The following is a 12,352-nucleotide window of genomic DNA, read 5'->3' as shown; positions in this document are numbered from 1 at the left end:
GTTCTTCCTCAAGATTGCTTTGGCTATTGGAGGCTTTTTGTATTTTCATACAAACTGTGAAATTATTTGTTCTAGATCTGTGAAAAATACTGTTTGTAGCTTGATAGGGATTACATTGAATGTATAGATTGCTTTGGGTAATATACTCATTTTCACTATATTGATTCTCATGAACATGATATATTTCACCACCTATTTGTGTAATCTCTGATTTGTTTCATCACTATTTTATAATTTTCTACATATTGGTCTTTTGTTTCTTTAGGTAGATTTATTCCTAAGTAAATCATTCTTTTTCCACAATGGTGAATGGAATTGTTACCTTAATTTCTCTTTCTTTTTCCTCATTGTTAGTGTGTAGGAATGCAAGGGATTTCTGTGTGTTAATTCTATATCCTGCAACTTTACTATATTAATTAATTAGCTGTAGTAATTTTCTGGTGGTGTCTTTATGGTTTTCTATGTAGAGGATCGCAACATTTGCAAACAGAGTTTTACTTCTTCTTTTTCAATTTGGATTCCTTTTATTTCTTTTTCTTCTCTGATGGCTGTGGCTAAAACTTCCAAAACTATGTTGAATAGTAGTGGTGAGTGTGGGCATCCTTGTCTTGTTCCTGACTTTGGGGGAAATTCTTTCAATTTTTCAGCATTGAGGATAATGTTTGCTGTGGGTTTATCATATATAGCTTTTATTATCTTGAGGTATGTTCCTTCTATGCCTGCATTCTAGATGGTTTTTTTATCATAAATGGGTGTTGCATTTTGTCAAAGGCTTTCTCTGCATCTATTGAGATAATCATATGGTTTTAATCTTTCCATTTGTTAATATGGTTTATCACATTGATTGATTTGTGAATATTGAAGAATCCCTGTATCCCTGGAATAAAGCCCATTTGGTCATGATGTATGATCTTTTCAATATGTAGTTGGATTCTGTTTGCTAGAATTTTGTTGAGGATTTTTTCATTTATGTTCGTTAGTGATATTGGTCTGTAGTTTTCTTTTTATGTGGCATCTTTGTCTGGTTTTGGTATTAGGGTGATTGTGGCCTCATAAATTGAGTTTGGCAGTTTACCTTCCGCTACAATTTTTTGGAAGACTTTGAGTAGGACAGGTGTTAGTTCTTCTCTAAATTTTTGGTAGAATTCAGCTGTGAAGCTGTCTGATCCTGGACTTTTGTTTGTTGGAAGATTTTTGATAATGGTTTTATTTTCCATGCTTGTGATGGGTGTGTTAAGATTATTTTCTATTTTTTCCTGGTTCAATTTTGGAAGTTATACTCTTCTAAGAATTCCTCCATTTCTTCCAAGATGTGCATTGTCATATAAATATGCTGATAGTAGTCTCTTATGATCCTTTATATTTCTCTGTTGTCTGTAGTGATTTGTCCATTTTCATATCTAATTTTTTGATTTGAGACTTCTCCCTTTTTTTCTTGATGAGTCTGGCTAATGGTTTGTCTATTTTATTTATCTTCTCAAAGAATCAGCTTTTAGAGTTGTTGATTTTTGCTATAGTCTCTTTTGTTTCTTTTTCATTTATTTCCACCATAATTTTTATGATTTCTTTCCTTCTACTATCCCTGGAGTTCTTCATTTCTTCTCATTCTAGTTATTTTAGGTGTAAATTAGTTAATTTATTTGATTTTACTCTCATTTCTTGAGGTAAGCTTGTATTATTATGAACCTTCCCCCTTAGCACTGCTTTTACTGAATTCCATAGATTTTGGGTTGTTGTGTTTTCATTTTCATTTGTTTCTATGCATATTTTGATTTTTTTTTACTTCTTTGATTTTTTGGTTATTCAGAAGCGTGTTGTTTAGCCTCCATATATTTTTATTTTTAATAGTTTTCTTTCCTGTAGTTGATACCACATAGTTACCACATTGTGATCAGAAAAGATACTTGAAACAATTTCAGTTTTTTTTTTTTTTAATTTACCAATGCTAGATTTATGGCCCAGGATCTGATTATCCTGGAGAATGTTTTGTGTACATTTGAGAAAAAGGTGAAATTCATTGTTTTGGGGTGAAATGTCCTATAGATATCAATTTTGTCTAACTGGTCCATTGTATCATTTAAAGTTTGTGTTTCCTTGCTAATTCTCTGGTTGATCTATCCATAGGTTTTAGTGGGGTATTAAAGTCTCCCACTATTATTGTGCCAGGGTTAATGCCCCGTTTCATACTTTTTAAAATTCCTTTACATATTGCAGTCCCCTTTTATTGGGTACATATATATTTATAATTGTTTTATCTTCTTCTTGGATTGATCCTTTAATCATTATGTAGTATCCTTCTTTGTCTCTTTTCAGTTCAGTTCAGTCGCTCAGTCGTGTTCGACTCTGTGACCCCCATGGACTGCAGCATGCCAGGCCTCTCTGTCCATCACCCACTCTCGGAATTTACTCAAATTCATGTCCATTGAGTCAGTGATGCCATCCAACCATTTCATCCTCTGTCGTCCCCTTCTCCTCCTGCCTTCAATCTTTTCCAGCAGCAGGGTCTTTCTTTGCATTAGGCAGCCAAAATATTGGAGTTTCAGCTTCAGTATCAGTCCTTCCAGTGAAAATTCAGGACTGAATTTCCTTTAGGATGGACTGGTCGGATCTCCTTGCAGTCTAAGGGACTCTCAAGAGTCTTGTCCAATACCAAGTTCAAAAGCATCAATTCCTCAGCACTCAGCTTTCTTTATAGTCCAGCCCTCACATTCATACATGACCACTGGAAAAAACATAGGTTTTACTAGACAGATCTTTGTTGGCAAAGTAATGTCTCTGCTTTTTAATATGCTATCTAGGTTGGTCATAACTTTCCTTTCAAGGAGCAAGCATCTTTTAATTTCGTAGCTGCAGTCTGCAGTGATTCTGGAGCCCCCCAAAATAAAGTCTATCACTGTCTCTTTTCACAGCCTTTATTTCTAAATTTATTTTATCTGATATGAGTATTGCTACTCCTGCTTTCTTTTGGCCTCCATTTGGATGAAATATCTTTTTCCAGTCCTTCAGTTTCAGTCTGTATGTTTTCCTTTGTTTGAGGTGGGTCTCTTGTAGACTGCTTATATAAGAGTCTTATTTTTGTATACATTCAGGCAGTCTTTGTGTTTTGGTTGGGACATTAACCTATTTACATTTAAGGTAATTATTGATAAGTATTATCCTGTTGCCTTTTACATTGTTGTTTTGGGTTCAGGTTATAAACCTTTTCTGTGTTTCCTGTCTAGAGAAGATCCTTTAGCATTTGTTGAAGAGCTGGTTTGGTGGAGCTGAATTTTCTTAGCTTTTGCTTGTCTGTGAATGTTTTGATTTCTCATTCATACTTGAATGAGATCCTACTGGGTTAATCATCTGGCTGTAGGTACTTCTCTTCCATCACTTAAAGTGTGTCCTGCCATTCCCTTCTGGCCTGCAGAATTTCTATTGAAAGATCAACTGTTACATTTATGGGATCTTGTGAGTTCCTTGTTTCTTTTCTCTTGCTGCTTTTAATATTTGTTCTTTCTGTTTGATCTTCTTTAGTTTGACTAATATGTGTCTCGGGTGTTTCACCTTGGGTTTATCCTGTTTGGGACTCTCTGGGCTTTTGGACTTGGGTGGATATTTCCTTCCCCATTTTAGGGGAAGTTTCCAACTATTGTCTCCTCAAGTATTTTCTCATGGTCTTTCATTTTGTCTTGTTTTTCTGGGACACTTGTAATTCCAATGTAACATTGTCCCAGAGGTCTCTTGAGGTTGTCCTCATTTCTTTTAATTCTTTTTTATTTTTTCTTCTCTGCCTCATTTATTTCTACCATTCTATCTTCCACCTCACTTTATCTATCTTATGCCTCAGTTATTCTACCTTTGGTTCCCTCCAGAGTGCTTTTGATCTCAGTTTATTGCATTATTCATTATTGTTTGACTCTTTTTTTTATTTCTTCTGGTCCTTGTTAAACATTTTTTGCATCTTCTCAATCCTTGTCTCCAGTCTATTTTTCTGTAACTCCCTTTTGTTTTCAAGATTTTGGATCATCTTTACTCTCATTATTCGGAATTGTTTTACAGGTAGACTCCCTATTTTCTCCTGTTTTGTTTGGTTTGGTGGCCATTTATCATGTTGCTTTACCTGCTGAATATTTCTCTGCCTTTTCATTTTGTTTAAATTGCTGTGTTTGGGGTGGCTTTTCCGTAGCCGAGAAGTTTGTGGTTCCTCTTTATTGTGGAGATTGCTTGCTGTGCGCTGGGTTGGACTAGTGGCTTGTCAAAGTTTCCTGATTAGGGGAGCTTGTGGTTGAAACTGGATCTCTTCTCTCTGGAGTGCAATGAAGTGTCCAGTATTGAGTTTTGGGGTGTCTATGGGTTTGGCATGGGTTTGGGCAACCTGTAGTTTACTACTTAGGGATGTGTTTCTGTGTTGCTGGAGAATTAGCATGGTTTGTCTTGCTCTGCATCTTGTTGGCTCTTGGGTGGTGCTTGGTTTCAGTGTAGGTATGGAGGCTTTTGGATGAACTCTTGTGAATTTATCTTCCATGGAATCAGGAGTTCTCAGGTGTTCTCAAGTTTTGGATATAAGCCTCCTGTCTCTGGCTTTCAGTATTATTCTTACTGTGGCCTCAGGACTTCTACATCCATATAGCACAGATGATAAAACATCTAGGTTTATGTTGAAACAATTCTCTACATCGAGGAACACCCAGAGAGGTTCACAGAGTTACATGGAGAAGAGAAGAGGGAGGAAGGGGATAAGGGTGCCTAAGAGAAGAGTGGGAGTCAAAGGGGGAGAGAGTAATCTAGCCAGTAATCAATTCCGTATGTATTTTCCACAGTCTGAAATACCGAGAGAGGTTCACAGAGGTGACCAGAAGGAGAAGAGACCAATCTAGACAGTAATCAGTTCCGTTAGTGTTAACCACAGCCCAGAATACCTGAGAGTTTCACAGAGTTAAGTAGAGAAGAGAAGGGTCAGGGAGGAGATAGAGGTGACCTGGGGGAGAAAAAGGAGAGTCAAAAGGGGAGAGTGCAATCAAGGCAGTAATCACACCCCTATGTGAAGATGGATACTGAAGATTAGATTCTTAAAGGTACAAAATTGATAACAAATACCAAAAAGCAAAGATTAGAATTTAGGGTAGAGGTAAGACTCAATAATCCAATATTAAAAATACAAAACAAAATAAAAAAATTATAATATATATATATGAAATTTGCTTTAAAAATAGAGTCTCTTTTGCAAGGTAATAGTAAGTTATAAAAATGAAAAAATGAATAATAACAATAAAAAAATTTTAATGATAATAGTAAAAATATATCTAGGAATTTCTCTGGAGCTCTTGTGGGCACTGTGAGGTCTGCTCAGTTTCAGATAGTTCCTTTTTCCAGCTTGTACTTCTTCTCAAGGTCTACAGGCCCCTTCCAATGCTTAGTCAGTGTTAACTACAGGGTTTTAATCTGTTACACCTGTCACTGCCAGAATAGTTCCTTCTTCTTTGTTTATTTTGACTTCTGTTTGCAGTTCTCTTCTATAGAGTAAGGGAGTTAGAGAAAGTGAGGTTTGGAAAAAGATCGAGACCGGCCCTTTATAGGAACAGATCACCTCTAATAAGGTGAGAAGGGGCAGCAGTTAGATTAGTGAGCTGCTGCACTAACCCAAGAAAAGAGTAAGTATATATAGGCATGTGTGTGGAAAGCTATTGTCTTAAGGGAGCCTGTTCTTCTCCAAGTTTGTTCAGTTATCTCTTAAACGGCTGGAGCAAGGAATTCTATAGATCGGCAGAGGATGGGACCAGTTGGGAGCTGGGCGTAATCAACGTTAATGTCCTTTTTTTCTTTGGGTGAGAGCATTCTTAGTTTTGCATAGAATGGTGGGGATAGGAGGAGAGGTTTAACTCCAGGCTATTTTGAGCTGTGTAACTTTTCATCTTCAGTGTCTAATTTCCACCCTTACACAAGGTGGTGAAGGTGCTCACTTACTTAGGCTCACTTGTTCAGTTGTGTTGTGGGGAGGGAGGAACACTGCAAACAAATATCACCGGCATGTGTGGGGAGTGCTCGTTAGTTATGTTGCAAATTCTCAACATATGAAAGTTTAAATAAATTGGTACACATATGCAATAGATTGTTTTCCTGGTGGCTCAGCTGGTAAAGAATCCACCTGCCAGTAGGAGACCTGGGTTCAGTCCCTGTCCTGGGAAAATCCTCTGAAGAAGAAAAGGGCTACCCAGTCCAGGATTCTGGCCTGGAGAATTCTGTGGACTGTACAGTTAATTGGGTTCCAAAGAGTTGGACACAATTGAGTGACTTTTACTCTCACTATTCAATGGAATGTTACTGAACAATACATTAAACTAGCTGCTGAATCTAAATAATTAAGCTACATACAAGATTTCAGAGGTCGCCACCCACCCCCTCAGAGTATACAACAGGATTTCATTTACATAAACCCTTGGAAAATGTACACCAGAAGGATAGGAGCAGAATTTGCCCAGGAATGAAGGATGAAAAAAACTCGTGAGAAGAGAACCTTGGAACCTCTTATTTATGCATGTTAAAGTTTCAGACCACTGCTCTAAATTCAACTTTATTTTATTCATTCCAATACCAGTGTCTATATAGGATTCAACCTTAAAAAGTCATTCCTAACAATGTTTAACTTTCTACCACTCTCTGTGTGCTCACTCCTGTTGGACTCTTTGGGACCCAGTGAAGTACCCCTCCAGGCTCCACTGTCCATGGGATTTCCAAGGTAAGAAATCCCAGGTAAGAAATAGTGGAGTAGGGTAGCCATGCCCTCCTCCAGAGTCTTTCCCACTCACTGATAGAATCTGCATCTCCTGCATTGGCAAGTGGATTCTTTACTGCTGAACAGCCAGCTAAGGTCGACTGAGCCTAATAAGTACTCCAAATTGCAGTGCATGCACAACGCAGCACAGAAGGCAATGGCAACCCATTCCAATACTCTTGCCTGGAAAATTCCATGGATGGAGGAGCCTGGTAGGCTGTAGTCCACGGGTTTGGGAAGAGTTGGACACAACTGAGGGACTTCACTTTCACTTTTCACTTTCATGCATTGGAGAAGGAAATGGCAATCTACTCCAGTGTTCTTGTCTGGATAATCCCGGGGATGGGGGAGCCTGGTGGGCTGCCATCTATGGGGTCACACAGAGTCGGACACGACTGAAACAATTTAGCAGCAGCAGCAGCAGCAGCAGCAGAACCCAGCACTGTGCCACAACCCTACCTCCATGCTAGCAGGATAAAGAAGGCCTTGCAGGACTCAGGGCCCTGTAATCCCGGACCTTTGCAGAGCATTCATGGGCCTCAGGTATATCCTCCTATCTTCAGGGCAAAATCAGTTAAACAGACTGAAATCCAGCTGCCCACCACTGCCACCAGTAGCGACACCAGAATCATGGCAGCAGCCAGGTGACTGCACAGCTTCTACACTCCCTATAACCAGGGAACCAATTGCCACAGATTTCCTTTTGTGGAGTGTTGCCTATCCCTATTCCACAAAAGTTATCTGTGGCATTTTGAACGGGCACTTTGGGCAGGGACACAGACCAACTTGCTTGCACAGCAAAAAGGGTGGGGCTTTTTTACTTGGGACAGTAGGGCTTTGCTGTCCAGGCTTCAGTTGGGATCTAGTCCCAATTCTTTAGTGGTTAGTTCTGAAGTGATTTCTCAGGATTTGCAGCTCCCTCACTGATTGCTGCTCGTGGTCACAGGTTCTGGTGTCTTATGCTGTTCTGTTATTTTTAACCTACTTAATCTTTGGTTTATTTGAAGTAATAATTATTTCTTCCTTCCAGCTCTAAATGGGATATGTATCTAATTTATTTTTTCCTATTATAGTTAAAAATTATATAATCGATAGTGCCCAATCCTAAAAATCATCCCGCAGTGCCAAACAATAACACTTGCAAAATAAAATCTGTGATAATTAGCCGTAAAGGTCAGTACTTGACTAATAACTGACAGCTTCCTCAGTTTTTCTCTTGCCACCAATTTAGGACCAACCAGGAAAGCCAAATACATTCACCTAACCCCTCAACTAGGATGCCCTGCCTTCTCTTTTTGTTGCTATAAAACTTCCCACCCCTCTGCCTAAATCTCTGCCCAACAGTGGTAAGGTTGGCTTTAAATCATTACCATAGTAACCTATGAAAAAATAGCCTGAATTCTCACTTAGATGGTATTTATTACCATATGTTGTGTTTTATAGATAGTGAAATGCATATGTGTATATATGTGTATGGTTGGATAAATTTTGTTAAATCTGTGCAACGTTAAATTACAGCTAATCAGAACAAGGGAGAAGGAAATGGCAACCCACTCAAGGGTTCTTGCCTGGAGAATCCCAGGGACAGGGGAGCCTGGTGGGCTGCCGTCTATAGGGTTGCACAGAGTCGGACACGACTGAAGCGACTTAGCAGCAGCAGCTACTTATTACTCTAAAAATAGTAAATAAAACTTTTAAAATGTTTCTAAAATGGAAAAAATTAAAGGACTAATAAAGAACATGTGAACAGTAAGAAAAATGAGAAAAAAGGGAGAAAAATGTATATAGAGTGCTAGTTCCGCCTTCATCTTCCTAGGAGACTCTCTATTACTAGTTGTTCTCTGGACCTACTGTGGGAATAGCTCAGCAGCTCAGACTCTAATATGCACCTACTGTTTCAGGTTCTTGTCTCCAGTGTCCACAGTTGCCAGAGCTAAGGCTTTTGCTTTTGTGCGAACACTCATTGTCCTTTTACATATTCTGTAGATGTAGTCTACGCAGTTAACCATGTATATAATCTGCAACTTGTGTTGACTGAAAAGATGAGCTACTCAGCCCCGCGGCCCTCCAGGTCACCGGGAGCCGCGAGCTGCAGCCGTAGCCCGAAGCTCCCTACTCCCCAAGGGCTGCGGGAGGTCCCAAGCTCGCCTCTCCCCGCCCCTCCCACCCTTCGGACAGCTCGCCCCAGCCATAGCGCGTCCCGCCCCCTGACCCGGGGCTGGAAGCGACTCCAAGCCGCGCCCGCGCGGGACCGGCGCTTCTCCTGGCGGAAGCGGCGCGTGTTCCCTTTCCTCTGAGTGTGGAGCGAGCCCCACTTTCTGTGGGCGCAGGGTCCACCGCCACGCGCGGCTCGAGACGCCTTCCTGCATGCGCTGCAGGGCGCGAGCTCTGTCTTCTTGCGCACGCGATGGCCCCCCGCCTGCGGCGCGTGCTCCCACATCCTGCGCGCGCGGCGTGGCGCGAGACCCGGGTTCCTGCGCGCCGGGGGTCAGCCTTCCCCCGACCCCGGCACGCGTGGCGCGAAACCCTGCTTCCTGCACAGGCGGCGCAAGCACCCCCTTTCCTGCGCGCGCTGCAGGGCCCAGATCCTCGTGCCAGCGCATGCGGGCCAGGCCTACCCCGGACGCGCGGCGCTAGGCACCCCCTTTTCTGCCCATGCTGCAGGGCGCGAGCTCTCTCTTCTTGCGCGCGCGGGGCCCCACGCCGCAGGCGACACGAGCCTCTCTTCCTGGGCGCACGGTATCAGCCCTCTCCTGTGCGGGTGTGGCGCGACGCAAGCCCTCACTTCTTGAGTGCGCCGGGCCTCCTGGCCGGGCGGTGCAAAACCCCACTAGCTTCGCACACGTGCGGGGCCACCCCTTCCCCGGGAACGCTCGGCCCGAGCACCCCACACCTCCATTCCTGCTGGCCCGGCGCGGCGCGAGCATCCCCAGGAAACTTTCCTGCCCGAGCGGACCATCCCTCCCCCCCCAGCACGCGCCACGTGAGCGCCCCCTTCCTGACCACGCGGTGCGGCGCGAGCCCCTGCTTGCTGGGCGCGTGGCGCGAGTTCCCCTTTCTTGCGCTCCCGGGGTCCCCTGGGACTAGTGTCCTTCCCCGCTCACGAAGAGTTCCCCAGTCGAGAGCCGTGTTCCCTCAGCTACTAAGAAGGGGGTCCCCACTTGCGGGCCCCGCGGCCTCCACTGGGCATGGACGGGCTCCCCTGCGCGGGCCGTGTGCTCTCAACAGCGCACGGAGAGGTCCCCACTCGCGGGAAGCACGCCCTCAACTGGGCACGGAGGGGTCCCGAGACCACGGTACTCCATTCTGGGAAAGATTGAGGGCAGGATGAGAAGGGGACGACAAGACGATGAGATGGTTGGTTGGCATCACCCACTCCATGGACATGAGTTTGAGCAAACTCCGGGAGTTCGTGATGGACAGGAGGCCTGGCAGGTTCTGCGATTCATGCGGTAGCAAAGAGTCGGACACGACTGAGCGACTGAACTGAACTGAACTGCAATTACATAAACATTCCACATGATGGCAATTTAACATAAAAAACGAAAAAAAGTATGCCCTGCACGGTGCCTCACCTCTCCCATTGGGAACCTTGAGCGGAATGATAGAGGACACTATCCCCACTACCACGTGCCTGTATTTAGTTCTGTGCACTTGAATGGACCCACCACAGCCGACGTCCACCAGAGCCTGCTTCCTACAGGCGCCCTCCTGGAGACTCCTTTTACAAAGGAGAAGTCCTTTCATACTTCTACCTGGGGGCCTTGCGGACACTGAAGCTTGGAGTCCTTTATGGGGCGGTCACCCCTGTCCACCTGGCCAGGCCCTCTTTCCCCAGGTGTCTGCGTAAGATGCCACAGAGACCCCTAAAGACACTGGCACTCCTGCTGAGATGCAGGTCCTGGCACGTCCTCCTCTGGGACCTGCCAGGACCTCTGACTCACTGTTCTGTCTGTCCTCTCCCGGGTTGACCTTGCCACCTTCTTTCTTTCCTGAACACTTGGCTGAAGCTTCTTGGCAGGATCAGGTATTCACCAGCGCCCAGCCACAGAACAGTCATATACCCGCTGACGTCCTCGTCGCACATTTGTGCCAAAGCGACAGCGGGGTTTGAGCGCAAAGACTCGCTGAGCGGTAACTACAGGTAGCGCCAACAGAGGCCATTCCGCATTTGGACTGAGCGGCGCACTGGGCAATCTGAGGGTGTACAGGCAGCCCCTGTGGGAGACCAAGACCCTTCTCCTACCGCCCGACTTCCGAGCACCTCCTGACGGCCAGCGCTTTGGCCACGCCGCGGGGGGTGCGCGCAGAGGGCTCCGGAAACCAGCATCCCTGGCCCGCTGCTGGGAGCACAGGGAACTGGCGGGCGGGCTTGTGACCACTGCGGGGACTCCTGGACGCTTCCGGCCTCACCTGCGCGATCGCCGGACTCCAGCGTTCCGCGCGAATAACGTCCGCGACGCCGGGCGGCCACGGCTGCCAACACGGGGGCTCCCGCCGCCTCACCTGCCGAGCCTGTCGCCCGGGGGTGCGGGGAACGGCTGGGCCTCGAGCTGCCGCCCCAGGAGGACCGCTGGGCCCACGGGAAGCGCCACTCAGCCCCGCGCCCCTCCAGGTCATCGCGAGCCGCGAGCTGCAGCCGTAGCCCGCAGCTCCCTCCTCCCCAAAGGCGGCGGGAGGTCCCAAGCTCGTCCCTCCCACCATCCGGACAGTTCGCAGCAGCCGTTGCATGTCCAGTTCCCTGACCCGGAGGTGGAAGCGATCCCAAGCCGCGAGCGCGAGAGACCCGTACTTCTCCTGGCGCGAGCGGCGCATGTCCCCTTTCCTCTGCGAGCGAAGCGAGCCCCACTTTCTGTGGGCACAGGGTCCACCGGCACGCGCGGCTCGAGACACCTTCCTGGCAACGCTGCAGGGCGCGAGCTCTGTCTTCTTGCGCACGCGATGGCCCCCAGTCACATGCGGCGCCTGCCCCCACATCCTGCGAACGCGGCGTGGCGCCAGATCCAGATTCCTGCTCGCCGGGAGTCAGCCCTCCCCCCTCGGCACGCGCGACTCGAAACCCCCTTTCCTGCACAGGCGGCGCAAGCACCCCCGGTCCTGAGCGCGCGGCGGGGCCCCAGAACCTCATGCCAGCGCATGCCAGCCAGCCCTACCCCGGCACGCGCGGCGCGAGGCCCCCCTTTTCTGCCCATGCTGTAGGGCGCGAGCTCTCTCTTCTTGCGCGCGCCGGGCCCCACGCCACAGGTGACACGAGCCTCTCTTAAACCCCACTAGCTGCGAGCACGGCGGGGCTGAGCGCACGCGCGTTCCTGCTTGCGTGCGGGCCAGCAGTTCTCCGGACCGCGCGGCGCGAGCACCCTCCACCCATTCCTGCTCGCGCGACGCAGCGCGAACACCCGAGTTCCTGCGCGCGCGGCGCGAGCGCCCCTGAAAACTTTCCTTCCCAAGCGGATCATCCCTCCTCTCAGCACGCGCGGCGCGAGCGCCCCCTTCCTAACCACGCGGCGCGGCGCTAGCCCCTGCTTCCTGGGCGCGTGGCGCGATCCCCCACTTCTTTCGCTCGCGGGTCCACGGGGACGGGTTTCCTAACCCGCACAC

This window comes from Bos mutus, chromosome X, assembly GCF_027580195.1.
Source record: "Bos mutus isolate GX-2022 chromosome X, NWIPB_WYAK_1.1, whole genome shotgun sequence".
Taxonomy (NCBI): Eukaryota; Metazoa; Chordata; class Mammalia; order Artiodactyla; family Bovidae; genus Bos; species Bos mutus.
Note: the sequence above shows the minus strand (reverse complement) of the source record.